This window comes from Coregonus lavaretus (assembly GCF_964263955.1).
Source record: "Coregonus lavaretus genome assembly, chromosome: 32".
Classification (NCBI taxonomy): domain Eukaryota; kingdom Metazoa; phylum Chordata; class Actinopteri; order Salmoniformes; family Salmonidae; genus Coregonus; species Coregonus lavaretus.
The window spans coordinates 33,501,744-33,521,712 of record NC_140019.1 but is presented as its reverse complement, the minus strand read 5'-3'; the positions used below and the strand labels follow the sequence as shown (position 1 = coordinate 33,521,712).

The 19,969-nt window shown below is 43.0% G+C and overlaps 1 pseudogene across 1 annotated transcript in view; it reads left to right on the top strand.

Moving 5' to 3' along the window:
* Window positions 1-2,291: 2,291 nt before the first annotated feature.
* LOC311107254 (histone-lysine N-methyltransferase PRDM9-like) overlaps window positions 2,292-19,969 on the top strand; it is a 38,787-nt pseudogene continuing 21,109 nt past the window's right edge. Inside the window, exons 1-7 of the transcript in view lie at window positions 2,292-2,327; window positions 6,724-6,876; window positions 7,011-7,143; window positions 7,773-8,044; window positions 8,136-8,203; window positions 8,947-9,137; window positions 10,619-10,903. The product of the transcript in view is annotated as a histone-lysine N-methyltransferase PRDM9-like (transcript). The remainder of the gene's footprint in view (window positions 2,328-6,723; window positions 6,877-7,010; window positions 7,144-7,772; window positions 8,045-8,135; window positions 8,204-8,946; window positions 9,138-10,618; window positions 10,904-19,969) is intronic.

The window sequence follows — 19,969 nt, the reverse complement described above, 5'->3', positions numbered from 1 at the left end:
TGCTGTGACACACCGCCCCAGACCATGACGGACCCTGCACCTCCAAATCGATCCCGCTCTAGAGTACAGGCCTTGGTGTAACGCTCATTCCTTCGACGATAAACGCGAATCCGACCATCACCCCTGGTGAGACAAAACCGCGACTCGTCAGTGAAGAGCACTTTTTGCCAGTCCTGTCTGGTCCAGCGACGGTGGGTTTGTGCCCATAGGCGATGTTGTTGCCGGTGATGTCTGGTGAGGACCTGCCTTACAACAGGCCTACAAGCTCTCAGTCCAGCCTCTCTCAACCTATTGCGGACAGTCTGAGCACTGATGGAGGGATTGTGCGTTCCTGGTGTAACTCAGGCAGTTGTTGTTGCCATCCTGTACCTGTCCCGCAGGTGTGATGTTCGGATATACCGATCCTGTGCAGGTGTTGTTACACGTGGTCTGCCACTGTGAGGACAATCAGCTGTCCGTCCTGTCTCCCTGTAGCGCTGTCTTAGGCGTCTCACAGTACGGACATGGTAATTTATTGCCCTGGCCACATCTGCAGTCCTCATGCCTCTTTGTAGCATGCCTTAGGCACGTTCACGCAGATGAGCAGGGACCCTGGGCATCTTTCTTTTGGTGTTTTTCAGAGTCCGTAGAAACACCTAAGTTTTCATAACTGTGACCTCAATTTCCTACCGTCTGTAAGCTGTTAGTGTCTTAACGACCGTTCCACAGGTGCATGTTCAGTAATTGTTTATGGTTCATTGAACAAGCATGGGAAACAGTGTTTAAACCCTTTACAATGAAGATCTGTGAAGTTATTTGGATTTTTACGAATTATCTTTTAAAGACAGGGTCCTGAAAAGGGGATGATTCTTTTTTTGCTGAGTTTATTTATTGTATCAAATGGTAGACTACAGTAGCCTACAATGGCATCGAAATTAATAGCCTTCTTGATGGCCAACAGATGCAAATATATCATTCTCTACAGTTTCATTGTGGACTTTTTCCCATTACAGAAGGATGGGAGGGATTTCCATCATTTCCATTTCAAATTTCCACTCGTGCAGCGCTCAAGACCGAAGAACTGAGAAGGCGTAAAACACTTAACTTCTCTTGATACGGTTTTCCATAAGAAAAGTCGACATTAGAATGCATTTTACTTTAAACCACCTCTGAGCGAATGTATCGAAAGCGCTCTAGTGTGCCTAAAGTCGTTTTCCAGTGCTTTGTCGCCTTTATATCAGTTCTAGCGTGCTAATATGTTTTTTGGAAATAGGTGTCTCCATAATGACCAATCTAAATAGCCTGCCTGCAACTGGTAAAAAGCTGTCACGATGTCTGTCTCTGTGACTCCGCTGCCTGCTGCAGCACTCTGTCAACCAGTGCTCTCAACACACACCCCCCTCTGGCCCTCCCCCTCTCCACCACTCACTCACTCACTCACTCACCAGTAACAGCCTGCCTCACTGCCTGATAGTCAGCAGCAGCAGGTCACAATGAATATATTTAAACAAAAAAATTACCTTGAGAGAGAAATGCCATCGTGGCCGTGGTGCAATTTAGAAGTAGCCCAAAAACCCGCAACCCGCAGCCAATACATTTTCACCTGCGACATAGTTTTAAAAGTAGACCAATTTAGCGGGAAAACATGGCAACCCTGAGCATAGTGGGCAGAACAAGCAAGGAGGTGGGCAAAGCCAAGCAAGAGCTAGCGAGATCCTATTGGCTTGTTGTAGCATGTATTTGCATATTTCCGTTAGGGAACGCCTCCTCTGTGAATTATGGGTGTGTACAAACTCAATTACACTTTGCACTCCTTCTAAACAATGCATTTTTTTTTTTTTTGCCAAAGCGTCAAGTCTATACAACTTAGTGCACTGTGTTTGTAACAGATTCTAGATTTGGGAACAGAAACATTTATTGAGATCAGATGTTTCATCGATGAGACAATGAGCAGAATGTGGGCCCAGTTTCACCTAATTCAATCCTCTCCCTCTAGACTGGACTTCCTCTCACTACCATATTTGGTGGTGAGAACGTTCTAAACAGACGCTTCATCGTTATAGCCCCTGTGATGTGTCTGGTTTACCCCTTCTGTCTGTGATTTTAGATTCATCACTATTATTATTATATATTTTTTACTCCTGTATTGCGCCATGTCTCTACTGTGTGTGTTGTATAGAGCAGAGTGTCTCTACTGTGTGTGCTAATGTGTCCCTCAGGGCTGAACTCCCCGGTACCTGCGTTTATGAGGAGAGGCAGACCTAAAATGGTAAACACTGCTCCGCTTCTCGCACCCAGCGACTCCGAGGAGGATGAGTGGACCCCTCGACTGGAGAGATGCCCACCAGGTAGAGCAGTAGTAGTAAATTAGGATGTTATAAGAAGTATCGTGTTAGTAGAACGATAGGACCTACCCAGATACCACTAGGCTAGTAGACTGGTAGGACCTACCCAGATACCACTAGGCTAGTAGACTGGTAGAACCTACCCAGATACCACCAGGCTAGTAGACTGGTAGGACCTACCCAGATACCACTAGGCTAGTAGACTGGTAGGACCTACCCAGATACCACCAGGCTAGTAGACTGGTAGGACCTACCCAGATACCACTAGGCTAGTAGACTGGTAGGACCTACCCAGATACCACCAGGCTAGTAGACTGGTAGGACCTACCCAGATACCACTAGGCTAGTAGACTGGTAGGACCTACCCAGATACCACTAGGCTAGTAGACTGGTAGGACCTACCCAGATACCACTAGGCTAGTAGACTGGTAGGGCTAAAGGAGTGGAAGGTATGCTAAAATAAGTGAAATGGTCTGTGTTACGTTTAGGGCAAACCCATTTTGTTGATATCTGGTATATCATGAAAATAAATTAAATAGAGCATGTTTTTGGACTCATTCAGCATTTATATTACTAAAACTTAAATTTAAAATGATGCTGTTGCTGCTTCCTGTTGACAAGACATATTGAGAAATGGCCCAATGTCAAAACACAGTTTGTGATATATTGAAAACATAAACTTTACTATCTACACACACATTTACAACAATAGTAATCATGTTACTTGTATTGTTTTAAACAAGCAGCTAATACACTGCACACGCACCAAAACCCCTGTTGTTTTGACAAGTGGCAATAAATTACTCATCGATATGGGGGGTGGGGGGAGGGAGATATGCTCTGTGGAAACTACCACAACTCAAAAACCACATGGAGCTGGAGATATTTTTACATCACTGGTTAGAAGACAACCTGCAGAACACATTCAGCTATATTTTAGAATGTTTCATTTTGATATGGGGGTCACCAAAACAGAAAGAGAAACGCAACACTGTTCTGTCAATCACTCATCGATTATCACAGGGAGATGAGGTTGCACGTCCTGTTAAAAATAACAGCTCAAAAACCACACAGAATCTAGGAATAACGTGGGAATCACTGGTTAGATAATTTGTAGACGACAGCTAGCTACATTTTAAAGTGTTGCATTTTGATTAAAGTGGTTTGCCAACACGGTAAGTGTAACGCAATGCTTTTTTTGTTAATCACTTCCATCGATATCACGCTGTAATCAATAGAAAAAGGGGCAAACGCTTGGGTTGTAGCACTGTTAAAACGAACACTATTCAAAGGCCACACGGAAACTTGGCAGGTAGCCTAGCTGTTAAGAGCGTTGGGCCAATAACTGAAAGGTTGCCAGTTCAAATCCCCAAGCAGACTAGGTGAAAAATCTGTTGAGGTCGCTCTGGATAAGAGTGTCTGCTAAATGACCCCCCCAAAATACATGGTTGGTTAGATGAGAACTTTTAACTTTTAGCTTCTATCTAGATTTTGAATTGGTGTGGCCGCTCCGAATTGTTGGTGCCATTTGAGAAAGAAAATGATAGTGAACCCCAGTGCGTATAACAAAACCAAAGATATTAATCTGTTTTAAGTAATTGATCTTTTGTCATCGTGTTGACTATAAATATTTATACTAACATCACTAATCTGAGGTAAAAAAGGCATGTAATTCCCCCCAATTCGATGTGGTTGTATAAAGTAGTAACATATACTGTCCTCTTCATGGAAAGTAGTGTAATATACATTAATTAGATATGGCAAAATCATTCAATATCTTATGTTAGGATGATAGTAAATGAAGCAAGCTCACAGATTTCTTAAAATAATCACAGATATCTCACTAGTTTAACCATTTAGAGATAAAAAAATAAATAATTCCTAAGCACAATTTAACCAGGCGCTTTAGACTAGAGCGTCCATAGGGTCTGTGCAGCAGACTGAACGTTTGACGTCCCTAATAGAAGAAGTCTTAGTAGCCAGGTAGGGCTTATATGAATCTGTCCTCACAGCACCACGGAGCTTCCGACCCCCAACCAGGAGACCAGCAGCGTCTCAGGGAGTCTCTCAGTTTTACAAATCTGCCACACCTACAGTACAGGTAAATCTTTTTTTAAATACCTGCACAGGTAAGTGTTTTTTAAAATACCTTCACAGGTGCATATTATACATCTGGGGGGGGTTTGTTTCTCTTCAGCACTACACTAGCAGATACTTGTGCTCTCAAGGACTGGAGCTATGAAGTGTGAACCAATTAATTAAATGATGATGCCTTCAGAAAGTATTCATACCCCTGGACTTATTCCACATTTTATTGGGTTAGAGCCTTAATTCAAAATTTATTCAATATATTTTTTTTCTCACCCATCTACACACAATATCCCTTAATGACAAAGTGAAAACATGTTTTTAGAAATGTTAGCAAATTTATTGAAAAGGAAATACAGAAATATTCTATTTACATAAGTATTCACACACCTGATTAATCACATGTTAGAATCACCTTGGCAACGATTACAGCTGTGAGTCTCTTAAGAGCTTTGCACACCTGGATTGGACAATATTTGCACATTATTCTTTAAAAAATTCTTCAAGCTCTATCAAGTTGATTGTTGATCATTGCTAGAAAGCCCTTTTCAAGTCGATTTAAGTCAAAACTGTAACTAGGCCACTCAGGAACATTCAATGTCGTCTTGGTAAGCAACTCCAGTTTAGATTTAGCCTTGTGTTTTAGTCTATTGACCTGCTGAAAGGTGAATTTGTCTCTGTTGGAAAGCAGACTGCACATGGTTTTCCTTTAGGATTTTGCCTGTGCTTAGCTTTATTCTGTTTATTTTTATCATAAAGAACTCCCTAGTCCTTGCCGATGACAAGTATACCCATAACCTGATGCAGCCACCACCATGCTTGAAAATATGGATAGTGGTACTCAGTGATGTGTTGTGTTGGGTTTGCCCCAAACATAATGCTTTGTATTCAGGACATAAAGTTAATTTCTTTGCCACATTTTTGGGAGTATTACTTTAGTGCCTTGTTGCATGTTTTGTAATATTTTTAAATCTGTCATTTAGGTTAGTATTGTGGAGTAATATAAAATATGAAAGCAACATACAACAATTTCAAAGATTTTGCTGAGCTACAGTTCATATAAAGAAATCAGTCAATTTAAATACATTGATTAGGCCCTAATCTATGGATTTCACATGACTGGGCACGGGCGCAGCCAAGGGTAGGCCTGAGAGGGCATTAGCATCTGGCAATGGTTTTGGTGGATATTCCTGCAGTCAGCATGCCAATTGCACGCTCCCTCAAAACTTGAGACATCTGTGTCATTGTGTTGTGTGACAAAACTGCACATTTTAGAGTGCCCTTTTATTGTCCCCAGCACAAGGTGCACCTGTGTAATGATCATGTTGTTTAATCAGCTTCTTGATATGCCACACTTGTCAGGTGGATGTATTATCTTGGCAAAGGAGAAATGTTCACTAAGAGGGATGTAAACAAATTTGTGCCAAACATTTTAGAGAAATTAGCTTTTTGTGTATATAGAACATTTCTGGGATCTTTTATTTCAGCTCATGAAACATTGAACCAACACTTGTTGCGTTTATATTTTTGTTCAGTGTACAGTGTTGTTGGTCCATCCTCAGTTTTCTCCTATTACAGCTATTAAACTGTAACTGTTTTAAAGTCACCATTGACCTCATGGTGAAATCCCTGAGGGGTTTCCCTCCTCTCCAGCAACTGAGTTAGGAAGGATGCCTGTATCTTTGTAGTGACTTGGTGTATTGATAGACCATCCAAAGTGTAATTAATAACTTCACCATGCGCAAAGGGATGTTCAATGTCTGTTTTTTGTTTAGTTTTTTTACCCATCTACCAATAGGTGCCCTTCTTTGCGAGGCATTGGAAAACATCCCTGGTCTTTGTAGTTGAACACTGCTCGACTGAGGGACCTTACAGATAATTGTATGTGTGGGGTACAGAGATGAGGTAGTCATTCAAAAATCATGTTAAACACAGAGTGAGTCCATGCAACTTAATATGTAAGTTGTTAAGCACATTTCTACTCCTGAACTTATTTAGGCTTGCCATAGGAAAACTGTTGAATACTTATTGACTTCTTTAATTTGTAAACATTTGTAAACATTATTGACTTCGTTAATTTGTAAACATTTTCAAAAACGTTGACATTATGAGGTATCGTGTGTAGGCCAGTGACCAAAAAACACCACAAAATGGTGAAAAAGTCAAGGGGTGTGAATACTTTCTGAAAGCACAGTATATCATGTGCTGTATGTAATTGCCACGCTGTAGATGAAGAGGGCTGACAGCTCTGTCTAGTCATCATTGTGATATTTGTCATAACACTCTGTAACCCCCCTCCTTTGGTCCTCAGCAGCCCCCCAGCAGTGAGGAGGCAGGACCCAGTAATATGAGGACAGAACCACCCCAGCCATTCCTGGAGGTGCTGACTGAAGAAGTGGCCTTCCTCAGAGACAGCAGCACAGCAGACACACACAGTGGAGGACAGGAGGCGCTAGGAGACAAGGTGTGTGTGTTACTGTCATACACATAACACAACACACAATATATTTTAATTAATGATGCTACAAAACAAAGGTAAAGTGATGATGACACACAGACCCAGTGGTCAGTTTGAACTCTCCTCTGGTCTCTTTCCAGGAGGGTCAGAGTGAAGTGACCCCCAGCACCAGTGGAGAGGAGGCAGGGAGATCCACTCAGGGAAGGGGGGCAGACACCCCAGCTGTCACTCAGAGAGGGGCTCCCTTGTTGTACTCCAAACCATCAACCTCAGGTAACAGAGACAGACAGGAATAGACTGTTAGTTTGATATTGTGATTTTATTTGGTCTGAGAGAAAAGATGAGGCACATTGACTGTTTCTGGAGTAATACATTCTATTACGTGTGTGTGTGTGTGTACCAGGCCTGTCTAAGAGAGAGTGTCTGAAAATGCAGAAAGCAGAGCTGAACACATACAAGCGCGGCAGAAACCTGAGAGACAGACCAAGAATCACTTACACAGAAGAGGAGGTCCCCAAAGATGACCACTACCTCTGTGAGTCTTTCGCTCTCTCTCAACCACTGAAATAATCACAACTCGCACATGTGCTCATACTTTACTTTTGACTCTATTTTTATTTGCGAATGTAATGCTCACACTGTAGAGTCAATGTGGTTGGTGAAATAGACATTCTTACCCGCCAATACCTAAATCTACCCGCATTTTTCGGGTGCCGTGTCTTAATTTTATGGCCTGGTCATTTAGCGGACGCTCTTATCCAGAAATGTATCATTCCTGTTTGTTCCTCTTGTTCTTTTCCTCTCTCTTGATCTCTCTCTCTCTCTACCTCTCTGCATGTCTTCATCATCATCATCATGATAACTGACGTTTAACATATTCTATTTATCTTTCTCTCTCCCAGACTGTGAGGACTGCAAGTCTTTCTTCATGGAGGAGTGTGAGCTCCATGGTCCTGCTCTCTTTGTCCCTGACATCCCTGCCCCTCTAGGAGCCCCTGACAGGGCCAGACTCACCCTGCCGTCCGGCCTGGAGGTCAGGACATCAGGCATCCCTGAAGCAGGACTGGGGGTATTCAACCAAGGAAACACTGTGCCTGCAGGAGCCCACTATGGACCTAATGAATGAGAGATCACAGACAAGGACCAGGCCATGGAGAGTGGATACTCCTGGGTGGTGAGAGGAGTGTGTGTGTGTGTCATCGCGCTATGCTTACATTTTGTCCAACCTGATCAAAACTGTAAATATGAATTGTTGTTTTCCTCAGATCTACAAGAGCAAGCACTGGGACGACTACATTGATGCTGGGAGAGACACTCACTCCAACTGGATGAGGTAAGCAACACTGTGAAGTACTCAGTCCTCTTCCTCCTCCTGTTTCTCTCTGTAAGTACAGAGGAATTCTCACAGTCCTCTTCCTCCTTCTGTTAGACTTCCTCTTCCTCCTCCTGTTTCTCTTTGTAAGGACAGAGGAAGTCTCACAGTCCTCAGTCTCCTCCTGTTTCTCTTTGTTAAGTACAGAGAAACAGGAGGAAGAGGACTCAGTCGTCTTCCTCCTCCTGTTTCTCTCTGTAAGTACAGAGGAAGTCTCTCGGTCCTCTTCCTCCTGTTTCTCTCTCTGTCTCTCTCCTCCTGTTTCTCTCTGTAAGTACAGAGGAAGTCTCTCAGTCCTCTTCCTCCTGTTTCTCTCTGTAAGTACAGAGGAAGTCTCTCGGTCCTCTTCCTCCTGTTTCTCTCTCTGTCTCTCTCCTCCTGTTTCTCTCTGTAAGTACAGAGGAAGTCTCACAGTCCTCAGTCTCCTCCTGTTTCTCTCTGGAAGTACATAGGAAGTCTCTCAGTCCTCTTCCTCCTGTTTCTGTCTCTGTCTCTCTCCTGTTTCTCTCTGTAAGTACAGAGGAAGTCTCAGTCCTCTTCCTCCTGTTTCTCTCTAAGTACAGAGGAAGTCTCACAGTCCTCTTCCTCCTCCTGTTTCTCTGTACCTACCTGTCCCATACTCTATTTGATAGTTGATAACCTCAAGAAATATATCTCTTGTACATAATTAACCCTCTCTCTCTCTCTCGCCCTCTCTCTCTCAGGTATGTGAACTGTGCTCGTAGAGAAGAAGAACAGAATCTGGTGGCCTTCCAGTACAGAGGAGAGATTCTATACCGCTGCTGTAAGCCTATAGCTGTTGGAGAGGAGCTATTGGTTTGGTACGGAGAGGAGTACGCCAGAGACCTGGGCATTGTCTTCGACTACCTCTGGGACAAAAAGAGCTCTGCTAAAGGTACTTGACTCTCTCTCCCCTCTTCCTCCTCTCTTCATCCCTCTCTATCTTCCTCTGGAACATTAAGAGCACTGCCCTTACTAAACTCAGCAAAAAAAGAAATGCCCTCTCACTGTCAACTGCGTTTATTTTCAGCAAACTTAACATGTAAATAATTGTATGAACATAACAAGGTTCAACAACAGACATAAACTGAACAAGTTCCAGACATGTGACTAACAGAAATGGAATTATGTGTCCCTGAACAAAGGGGGGGTCAAAATCAAAAGTAACAGTCAGTATCTGGTGTGGCCACCAGCTGCATTAAGTACTGCAGTGCATCTCCTCCTCATGGACTGCACCAGATTTGCCAGTTCTTGCTGTGATATGTTATCCCACTCTTCCGATGCTGTGACACACTGACCCAGACCATGACGGACCCTGCACCTCCAAATCGAACCCGCTCTAGAGTACAGGCCTTGGTGTAACGCTCATTCCTTCGACGATAAACGTGAATCCGACCATCACCCCTGGTGAGACAAAACCGCGACTCGTCAGTGAAGAGCACTTTTTGCCAGTCCTGTCTGGTCCAGCGACGGTGGGTTTGTGCCCATAGGCGACGTTGTTGCCGGTGATGTCTGGTGAGGACCTGCCTTACAACAGGCCTACAAGCCCTCAGACCAGCCGCTCTCAACCTATTGCGGACAGTCTGAGCACTGATGGAGGGATTGTGCGTTCCTGGTGTAACTCTGGTAGTTGTTGTAGGCATCCTGTACCTGTCCCGCAGGTGTGATGTTCGGATGTACCGATCCTGTGCAGATGTTGTTACACGTGGTCTGCCAATGTGAGGACAATCAGCTGTCCGTCCTGTCTCCCTGTAGCGCTGTCGTAGGCGTCTCACAGTACGGACATGGCAATTTATTGCCCTGGCCACATCTGCAGTCCTCATGCCTCTTTGCAGCATGCCTTAGGCACGTTCACACAGATGAGCAGGGACCCTGGGCATCTTTCTTTTGGTGTTTTTCAGAGTCAGTAGAAAGGCCTAAGTTTTCATAACTGTGACCTCAATTTCCTACCATCTGTAAGCTGTTAGTGTCTTAACGACCGTTCCACAGGTGCATGTTCAGTAATTGTTTATGGTTCATTGAACAAGCATGGGAAACAGTGTTTAAACCCTTTACAATGAAGATCTGTGAAGTTATCTTGATTTTTAGGGTCCTGAAAAAGGGACGCTTCTTTTTTTGCTGAGTTTATATCCTCCTCTGTTCACTCCTCTTACATAGATTTTTTTTAACCTCCTATTACATAATTATTACTCATTTCTCAATTGAAAGTCATCATTGATGTTAAATATATTTTGTGTTGTGTATTATCATACTGGTCCTGCATTTGCTCTGTTCATGTCAAGTGGGCTGGAAAAATAATGATCATGCATGCACCTTGTGAACTTCATTTCTCTTATTTTAATTACTCTCTCTTTCTCTCTCCTCTCCATCTCTCAGATGTGAACGCTGAGTCGTCCCAGTTCCAGATCTTCTCGTGTTCTGGCTGTCCGTTCTCCTTCACCTCTCAGATCTTCCTCCTCAAGCACATAAAGAGATGTCACCATGATGAGTATGTCAGACTGTTGAGGAGTGGAGAGATCAGATCAGAGAATCTCATGTCCTCCAGCAGCTCACAACACCATGGAACCACATCAGGTTCCTCCAATCCAGCTCCCACCAGGAAACAGAGAGAGACGGACAAGCCACGACCACACCGCTGTTCTCAGTGTGGGAAGAGTTTCAGTCAGTCAGGAGATTTAAAGATACACCAGCGCATTCACACAGGAGAGAAGCCGTTCCACTGCTCCCAGTGTGGGAAGAGTTTCAGTCAGTCAGGAGAGTTAAAGATACACCAGCGCATTCACACAGGAGAGAAGCCGTTCCACTGCTCCCAGTGTGGGAAGAGTTTCAGTCGGTCAGAACATTTAAAGACACACCAGCGCATTCACACAGGAGAGAAGCCGTTCCACTGCTCCCAGTGTGGGAAGAGTTTCAGTCGGTCAGGAGATTTAAAGACACACCAGCGCATTCACACAGGAGAGAAGCCGTTCCACTGCTCCCAGTGTGGGAAGAGTTTCAGGGGGTCAGGAGATTTAAAGAGACACCAGCACATTCACACAGGAGAGAAGCCATTCCACTGCTCCCAGTGTGGGAAGAGTTTCAGTCAGTCAGGAGAGTTAAAGAGACACCAGCACATTCACACAGGAGAGAAGCCGTTCCACTGCTCCCAGTGTGGGAAGAGTTTCAGTCGGTCAGGAGAGTTAAAGAGACACCAGCACATTCACACAGGAGAGAAGCCATTCCACTGCTCCCAGTGTGGGAAGAGTTTCAGGGGGTCAGGAGATTTAAAGAGACACCAGCACATTCACACAGGAGAGAAGCCATTCCACTGCTCCCAGTGTGGGAAGAGTTTCAGTCAGTCAGGAGATTTAAAGATACACCAGCGCATTCACACAGGAGAGAAGCCGTTCCACTGCTCTCAGTGTGGGAAGAGTTTCAGTCAGTCATACAAGCTAAAGAAACACCAATGTTCTAAAAAGAGTAAAGAACTTTAGAATTCTCTTGAAATTGGACGGTGATGTATGTAATGTTCTATCAATAAATATAAATGAAAAGCATTCCAGGTGAGCTGGTTGAGAGATTGCCAAGAGTGTGCAAAGCATCAAGGCACAGGGTGGCTACTTGAAGAATCTCAAATATAAAATATTTTTTTATTTGTTTAACGCTTTTGGTTACTACATGATTCCATATGTGTTATTTCATAGTTTTGATGTCTTCACTATTATTCTACAATGTACAAAATAGTAAAAATCAAGAAAAACCCTTAAAAGAGTAGGAGTGTCCAAACTTTTGACTGGTACTGTACATAGACACTGTTGAATTATTTGTATATAAATTATATTCATAGAACTATCAACAACAATAATGTTTTCTCTCAATGTAATGTGTAATTGTAATATAATTTGATAGGCAGAATTGTATTTTATAGTATGAACATTAAAACAATGAACTCTTACATAAATGATGTATAAAAGTGTTTATTAAACTGAAACGTATACCTCCCAAGTTATAAACATGACATGGTTTTAATCCAATTTTATGTTTAATAATAAAATACGTCTTTACTCTGGGTGAGTTGTTAATATCTGACACTAATTACACAAGATGAACACCAGAGGAGGATCCACTCATCTTCTCCATCCTTATCATTCCATGAATTCACTGTTGATTTCCTGATGATGATGATGTGCACTCCATAAGTACATTTAAACTTTGATGATCCATGTTTACTAGAAGTCTCTCTTCAGCCTTGCAACATTTATCAACTGAGCAGGAATGGTCAATGAACTTACCTGTGTGTGACCCTGGATGGAGATAAAGTCATTTCATTTGACCATGAATTCAATTAATATAAACCATTTAATAACACCTTTCAGTTGTTTATAATATTTCAAATAAAAACCACTTGAATACACACTACAGGAGGACTGCTGCTTTATGGCAGATTAGCATTTGATTAGCTCCAAATAAAACCACACATTTTTGTTGTAGTCGAAGACAGAAACACCTGATTCAACTCATCGAGGGATTGATGATTAGTTGACAAGTTGAATTAGGTGTGCTTTTCCAGGGAGGGATACAATTAAAATTAGTACTGTTTAAATCAAATTTGATTTGTCGCATATGATGAATACAACAGGTGTAGGCTTTACCTTGAAAAGATTGTTTACGAGCCCTTCCCAACGAAATCAGGCCACACCCGGCCATGATTATAGACACCTGTGTGTGTCCTTTGACACGATATAAACTTGTGACCCACAGTGTTTGTCACCTGATGAAGACAGCTTGTCTGTCAAAACGTTGGTTATAAAAATTTAAAAAATCAATTGCTTACACACTAAAATTACAACTTTCCCACAATTAAAACCTTACACTCAAGGAGCAAAACACTGGCCTAGATTTGCACAACTAAGCACATTGTCAGCTTCACACTTTTTGCAAAACATTACACACAGTAATTTGCAAAACACTAAACACACTTGTATGCATTTGACACAGAAATGTATCATGATGTCATTTCCTTGCAATTTCAAAGCAAAGGCTTTCAAATGAACACACCCATGAACCAATTGGTTAAACACAGCCACCAGGTGTGCACACACACTGGTGCTTAATTGTAGACACACCAATCAGGTTTAAGCACTATAAAAAGGCAACAGGTAAGTTCACCTGTCTTCAAAAAAAAATGGACGGTGTCAGAGGAAGAGGAAGAGGGAGAGGAAGACCTGGAGGAGGGGTAGGACATGCACAAAGAAGAAGACAACCAAATCTGTGTAACGAAATTCGTGCTACAATTGTGGACCATGTAATAAACCACGGACTAACACTGAGAGTACAGCCTAACCTAAGCAGGTACACAGTGGCATCAATAGTTCAGACATTTCACCAAGAGCACAGGTGAGAAACGTATCTTCTGTCAACAGAAAATCCATAGCTTACTGCATGTACTATATCAACAGTTTTGGTATTGTTGGGATCTATTTTCTTATAATTAGATGTGATGCCTAGCTTAAAAATAATATATTAAATATCAAACATAATAGGGTTGTGCTGTACTGATATAGATTGTTTAACATAACAAGCTGTGACTAATGTGAGGAACCGTTAGGGGGGAGGCTGAGATAGACTTGTGACACACACACACACTGCCTCTTTGTTAAACCGCTCAAGGATGTGTACTGCAACAATGAAGAAGAGGAAACTATGTCTGTGGTTGCTGACTCTCGAGACAAGTTGCAAAAACAACTGATGCCCGGCAACCGTGAAGCGCCAAGAGGCTGTGACCAGCCTGTGCGCCAACGATAGGCTGAGTAAGTTTAAACCACGCTCAGCCTCTACTCTGACAGGACCGCTTTGAGCGGGAACTATCTCTGTCAGAGTATTAAAGAATAACTTTGTGTTTGAGCAGTTAGTTCTCTGTTAGCCCTGTGAGGTGTTACAGTGAGCCCGTATATACGAAGATTGCATTTACCATTTATTTGCTTGACTAATTATATTAATAAAAAAGCTGAGAATATATTCAGTGACTTAGTGTTAAATTCTGTTCTGATACCAGATTCGAATGACACAACTTAACAATTGGTGACCCCGACGTGATCTGGTAGAAGGACTTCGCTGGAACTTGTCCGGCCGATTGGCCATTGCTGTCGTCGGACGGTGTGCCTCACAAATCCTGACCGGTCAGACAAAAAAGTAAGCAGACACCTTTTGTGAATAACTAAAGTTCTGCATATTGGCATTATCCAAATTTATTTTGTGAGACACCTGTTTGATGTAAGCTACCAAATTGTATAATTCATAAAGTTGAAAACGTAATTAACAATTATTAGTTGAATGTATGAAGCGTGTATTGTGGTGAATGCAATTTTAAAACCGATCGATCGTTGATGATATAACGAGTGAATGAAATATGCTAGGTAGTAACTACCAGTTGTGTATGTGGTTAGTCGGCGTACTTAACCGGAATGTGTGTGGGTAACCGTAGGTACAGTGGGGAGAACAAGTATTTGATACACTGCAGATTTTGCAGGTTTTCCTACTTACAAAGCATGTAGAGGTCTGTAATTTTTATCATAGGTACACTTCAACTGTGAGAGACGGAATCTAAGACAAAAATCCAGAAAGTCACATTGTATGTTTTTTAAGTAATTAATTTGCATTTTATTGCATGACATAAGTATTTGATCACCTACCAACCAGTAAGAATTCTGGCTCTCACAGCCCTGTTAGTTTTTCTTTAAGAAGCCCTCCTGTTCTCCACTCATTACCTGTATTAACTGCACCTGTTTGAACTCGTTACCTGTATAAAAGACACCTGTCCACACACTCAAACAGACTCCAACCTCTCCACAATGGCCAAGACCAGAGAGCTGTGTAAGGACATCAGGGATAAAATGGTAGACCTGCACAAGGCTGGGATGGGCTACAGGACAATAGGCAAGCAGCTTGGTGAGAAGGCAACAACTGTTGGCGCAATTATTAGAAAATGGAAGAAGTTCAAGATGACGTCAATCACCCTCGGTCTGGGACTCCATGCAATATCTCACCTCGTGGGGCATCAATGATCATGAGGAAGGTGAGGGATCAGCCCAGAACTACACGGCAGGACCTGGTCAATGACCTGAAGAGAGCTGGGACCACAGTCTCAAAGAAAACCATTAGTAACACACTACGCCGTCATGGATTAAAATCCTGCAGCGCACGCAAGGTCCCCTTGCTCAAGCCAGTCCATGTCCAGGCCCGTCTCAAGTTTACCAAAGACCATCTGGATGATCCAGAGGAGGAATGGGAGAAGGTCATGTGGTCTGATGAGACAAAAATAGAGCTTTTTGGTCTAAACTCCACTCGCCGTGTTTGGAGGAAGAAGAAGGATGAGTACAACCCCAAGAACACCATCCCAACCGTGAAGCATGGAGGTGGAAACATCATTCTTTGGGGATGCTTTTCTGCAAAGGGGACAGGACGACTGCACCGTTTTGAGGGGAGGATGGATGGTGCCATGTATCGCGAGCCAACAATCTTGGCCAACAACCTCCTTCCCTCAGTAAGAGCATTGAAGATGGGTCGTGGCTGGGTCTTCCAGCATGACAACGACCTGAAACACACAGCCAGGGCAACTAAGGAGTGGCTCCGTAAGAAGCATCTCAAGGTCCTGGAGTGGCCTAGCCAGTCTCCAGACCTGAACCCAATAGAAAATCTTTGGAGGGAGCTGAAAGTCTGATTGCCCAGCGATAGCCCTGAAACCTGAAGGATCTGGAGAAGGTCTGTATGGAGGAGTGGGCCAAAATCCCTGCTGCAGTGTGTGCAAACCTGGTCAAGACCTACAGGAAACATATGATCTCTGTAATTGCAAACAAAGGTTTCTGTACCAAATATAAAGTTCTGCTTTTCTGATGTATCAAATACTTACAGTGGGGGAAAAAAGTATTTAGTCAGCCACCAATTGTGCAAGTTCTCCCACTTAAAAAGATGAGAGAGGCCTGTAATTTTCATCATAGGTACACGTCAACTATGACAGACAAATTGAGGAAAAAAAATCCAGAAAATCACATTGTAGGATTTTTAATGAATTTATTTGCAAATTATGGTGGAAAATAAGTATTTGGTCACCTACAAACAAGCAAGATTTCTGGCTCTCACAGACCTGTAACTTCTTCTTTAAGAGGCTCCTCTGTCCTCCACTCGTTAGCTGTATTAATGGCACCTGTTTGAACTTGTTATCAGTATAAAAGACACCTGTCCACAACCTCAAACAGTCACACTCCAAACTCCACTATGGCCAAGACCAAAGAGCTGTCAAAGGACACCAGAAACAAAATTGTAGACCTGCACCAGGCTGGGAAGACTGAATCTGCAATAGGTAAGCAGCTTGATTTGAAGAAATCAACTGTGGGAGCAATTATTAGGAAATGGAAGACATACAAGACCACTGATAATCTCCCTCGATCTGGGGCTCCACGCAAGATCTCACCCCGTGGGGTCAAAATGATCACAAGAACGGTGAGCAAAAATCCCAGAACCACACGGGGGGACCTAGTGAATGACCTGCAGAGAGCTGGGCCCAAAGTAACAAAGCCTACCATCAGTAACACACTACGCCGCCAGCGACTCAAATCCTGCAGTGCCAGACGTGTCCCCCTGCTTAAGCCAGTACATGTCCAGGCCCGTCTGAAAATTGCTAGAGTGCATTTGGATGATCCAGAAGAGGATTGGGAGAATGTCATATGGTCAGATGAAACCAAAATATAACTTTTTGGTAAAAACTCAACTCGTCGTGTTTGGAGGACAAAGAATGCTGAGTTGCATCCAAAGAACACCACACCTACTGTGAAGCATGGGGGTGGAAACATCATGCTTTGGGGCTGTTTTTCTGCAAAGGGACCAGGACGACTGATCCGTGTAAAGGAAAGAATGAATGGGGCCATGTATCGTGAGATTGAGTGAAAACCTCCTTCCATCAGCAAGGGCATTGAAGATGAAACGTGGCTGGGTCTTTCAGCATGACAATGATCCCAAACACACTGCCCGGGCAACGAAGGAGTGGCTTCGTAAGAAGCATTTCAAGGTCCTGGAGTGGCCTAGCCAGTCTCCAGATCTCAACCCCATAGAACATCTTTGGAGGGAGTTGAAAGTCCGTGCTGCTCAGCGACAGCCCCAAAACATCACTACTCTAGAGGAGATCTGCATGGAGGAATGGGCCAAAGTACCAGCAACAGTGTGTGAAAACCTTGTGAAGACTTACAGAAAACGTTTGACCTGTGTCATTGCCAACAAAGGGTATATAACAAAGTATTGAGAAACTTATGTTATTGACCAAATACTTATTTTCCACAATTTTTTGCAAATAAATTCATAAAAAATCCTACAATGTGATTTTCTGGAAAAAAAAATCTCATTTTGTCTGTCATAGTTGACGTGTACCTATGATGAAAATTACAGGCCTCTCTCATCTTTTTAAGTGGGAGAACATGCACAATTGGTGGCTGACTAAATACTTTTTTTCCCCACTGTATGTCATGCAATAAAATGCAAATTAATTACTTAAAAATCATACAATGTGATTTTCTGGATTTTTGTTTTAGATTCCGTCTCTCACAGTTGAAGTGTACCTATGATAAAAATTACAGACCTCTACATGCTTTGTAAGTAGGAAAACCTGCAAAGTCGGCAGTGTATCAAATACTTGTTCTCCCCACTGTATAACAACGAATGTAATGTACTAGATACCAGGTATCAAGTTTGATTGTGGTTAATAAGTCTGGGACTATTATTAACGAGACTGAGTGAAGTTTGGGAAGCCAACCCAATCGTGTGAATGAAGTACATTAGATATTAGTCGGCGCACTAATATCGGTTTGAATGATCCACGGATAATAAATACAGGCAAGGTCCCGTAGCTGTACGGGCTAGGTTCTCTCCAAGGCAAGGTCCCGTAGCTGTACGGGCTAGGTTCTCTCCAAGGCAAGGTCCCGTAGCTGTACGGGCTAGGTTCTCTCCAAGGCAAGGTCCCGTAGCTGTACGGGCTAGGTTCTCTCCAAGGCAAGGTCCCGTAGCTGTACGGGCTAGGTTCTCTCCAAGGCAAGGTCCCGTAGCTGTACGGGCTAGGTTCTCTCCAAGGCAAGGTCCCGTAGCTGTACGGGCTAGGTTCTCTCCAAGGCAAGGTCCCGTAGCTGTACGGGCTAGGTTCTCTCCAAGGCAAGGTCCTGTAATTGTGAACATATTACAGGCCAGGTTCTAGGTTATACTGAGGAGGTTTACTGAGTGTATGTAGTACATTTGATATTAGTCAGAGATCTAATATCGGTTTGGTTGACCTACGGGTAAATAAAAGGTCGGGGACCTGAGTTATATCATTCAATTCAGTGCTAAGGAAATAGATCACTAGGAGTAATAAATAAACGTGGATAGTTAGATCACGGTAGATTAAAATTAAATATGACCAACCAGGAGACCGAGAGGGTGCTGAAAGCATTGAAGTCAGCACTAGAAATGAATGGGGGTAAAGACGGTAAGGATTGGAAAGAACGGGGGGAGATTCGATGGGGATGTTCACCATAAAAGTGCTGCCAATAACCACCACCAGCCCCGACCGGATAGGGACAGATCCAGTCGAACCACCACCAAAGGTACCAAACCCCGTTCAGCAATACCAGTCCTGACGGGAGTATCTCTAAAGCCCTAGTTGGTTTAGATAAACTATCAGCTGAAATGAAGAGCATGGCTGGAGTGGAAGAAAACAGACTGTTTTCTTGGTTGGGTGAGTGGTTTGGTAAGTATGCTGCACTGGTGGTTACTGGATTTCTGACCTTAATTGTTATGTTTTTAATTTTGATGCTGTGCTGCCTGTATTATCCCTTGTCTGAGAAAGTCTGTTACAGATGTCGTGCACGCTGCTGGTATGATGTCGTGCATGCTGCTGGTATGATGTCGTGCACACTGCTGGTATGATGCCTTTGCTGGAGGCACAAGAAGGAGATGCAGACACTGAGTCTAGCTTTCGGAGGAAAATGGGGTTGACAAAGGATGACCCTTGGTTTGCTATTGGTGAGGTGGTGGAGTGACACCCTAGTGGGTGTCTAAAGGGGGAATCAAAATTCCCTGTTTGTGTTTTTATGTTTTAATCCATTTTAACTATTGTGAATGTTTGTCTTTCCTTAGGTGAAGGTTTGAAGTTCCTGGGTGGCTGGTAGCCAACCTAGTACAAGTTAGGTGTAGATGGAAGACTGAAGGCCTTTTTATTATCATTATTGCCTATTAATAAAAGTGTGATTATTTTTGTTTGTATTGTATTTTAATGAGTGACACCCTAGTGGGTGTCAAAAGGGGGAATCCTAAATTTCCCTGAAATTTCTTATTTTGGGTTTTCTTATTTTGGGTCCACACCCAGCGGGTGTGAAAAGGGGGATTGTGGGGATCTATTTTCTTACTAGATGTGATGCCTAGCTTAGAAAGAATACATTAATGATTAAACATAATAGGTTTGTGCTGTACTGATATATAGATTGTTTAACATGACAAGCTGTGATTAATGTGAGGAACCGTTAGGGGGTAGGCTGAGACAGACTTGTGACTCACACACACACTGCCTCTTTGTTTAACCGCTCAAGGACATGTGTTCTGCTACAATGAAGAAGAACAAACTATGTCTGAGGTTGCTGACTCGAGACAAGTTGTAAAGATAACAACTAATGCCCGGCAACAGTGAAGCGCCAAGGGGCTGGGACCAGCCTGTGCGCCATCGATAGGTTG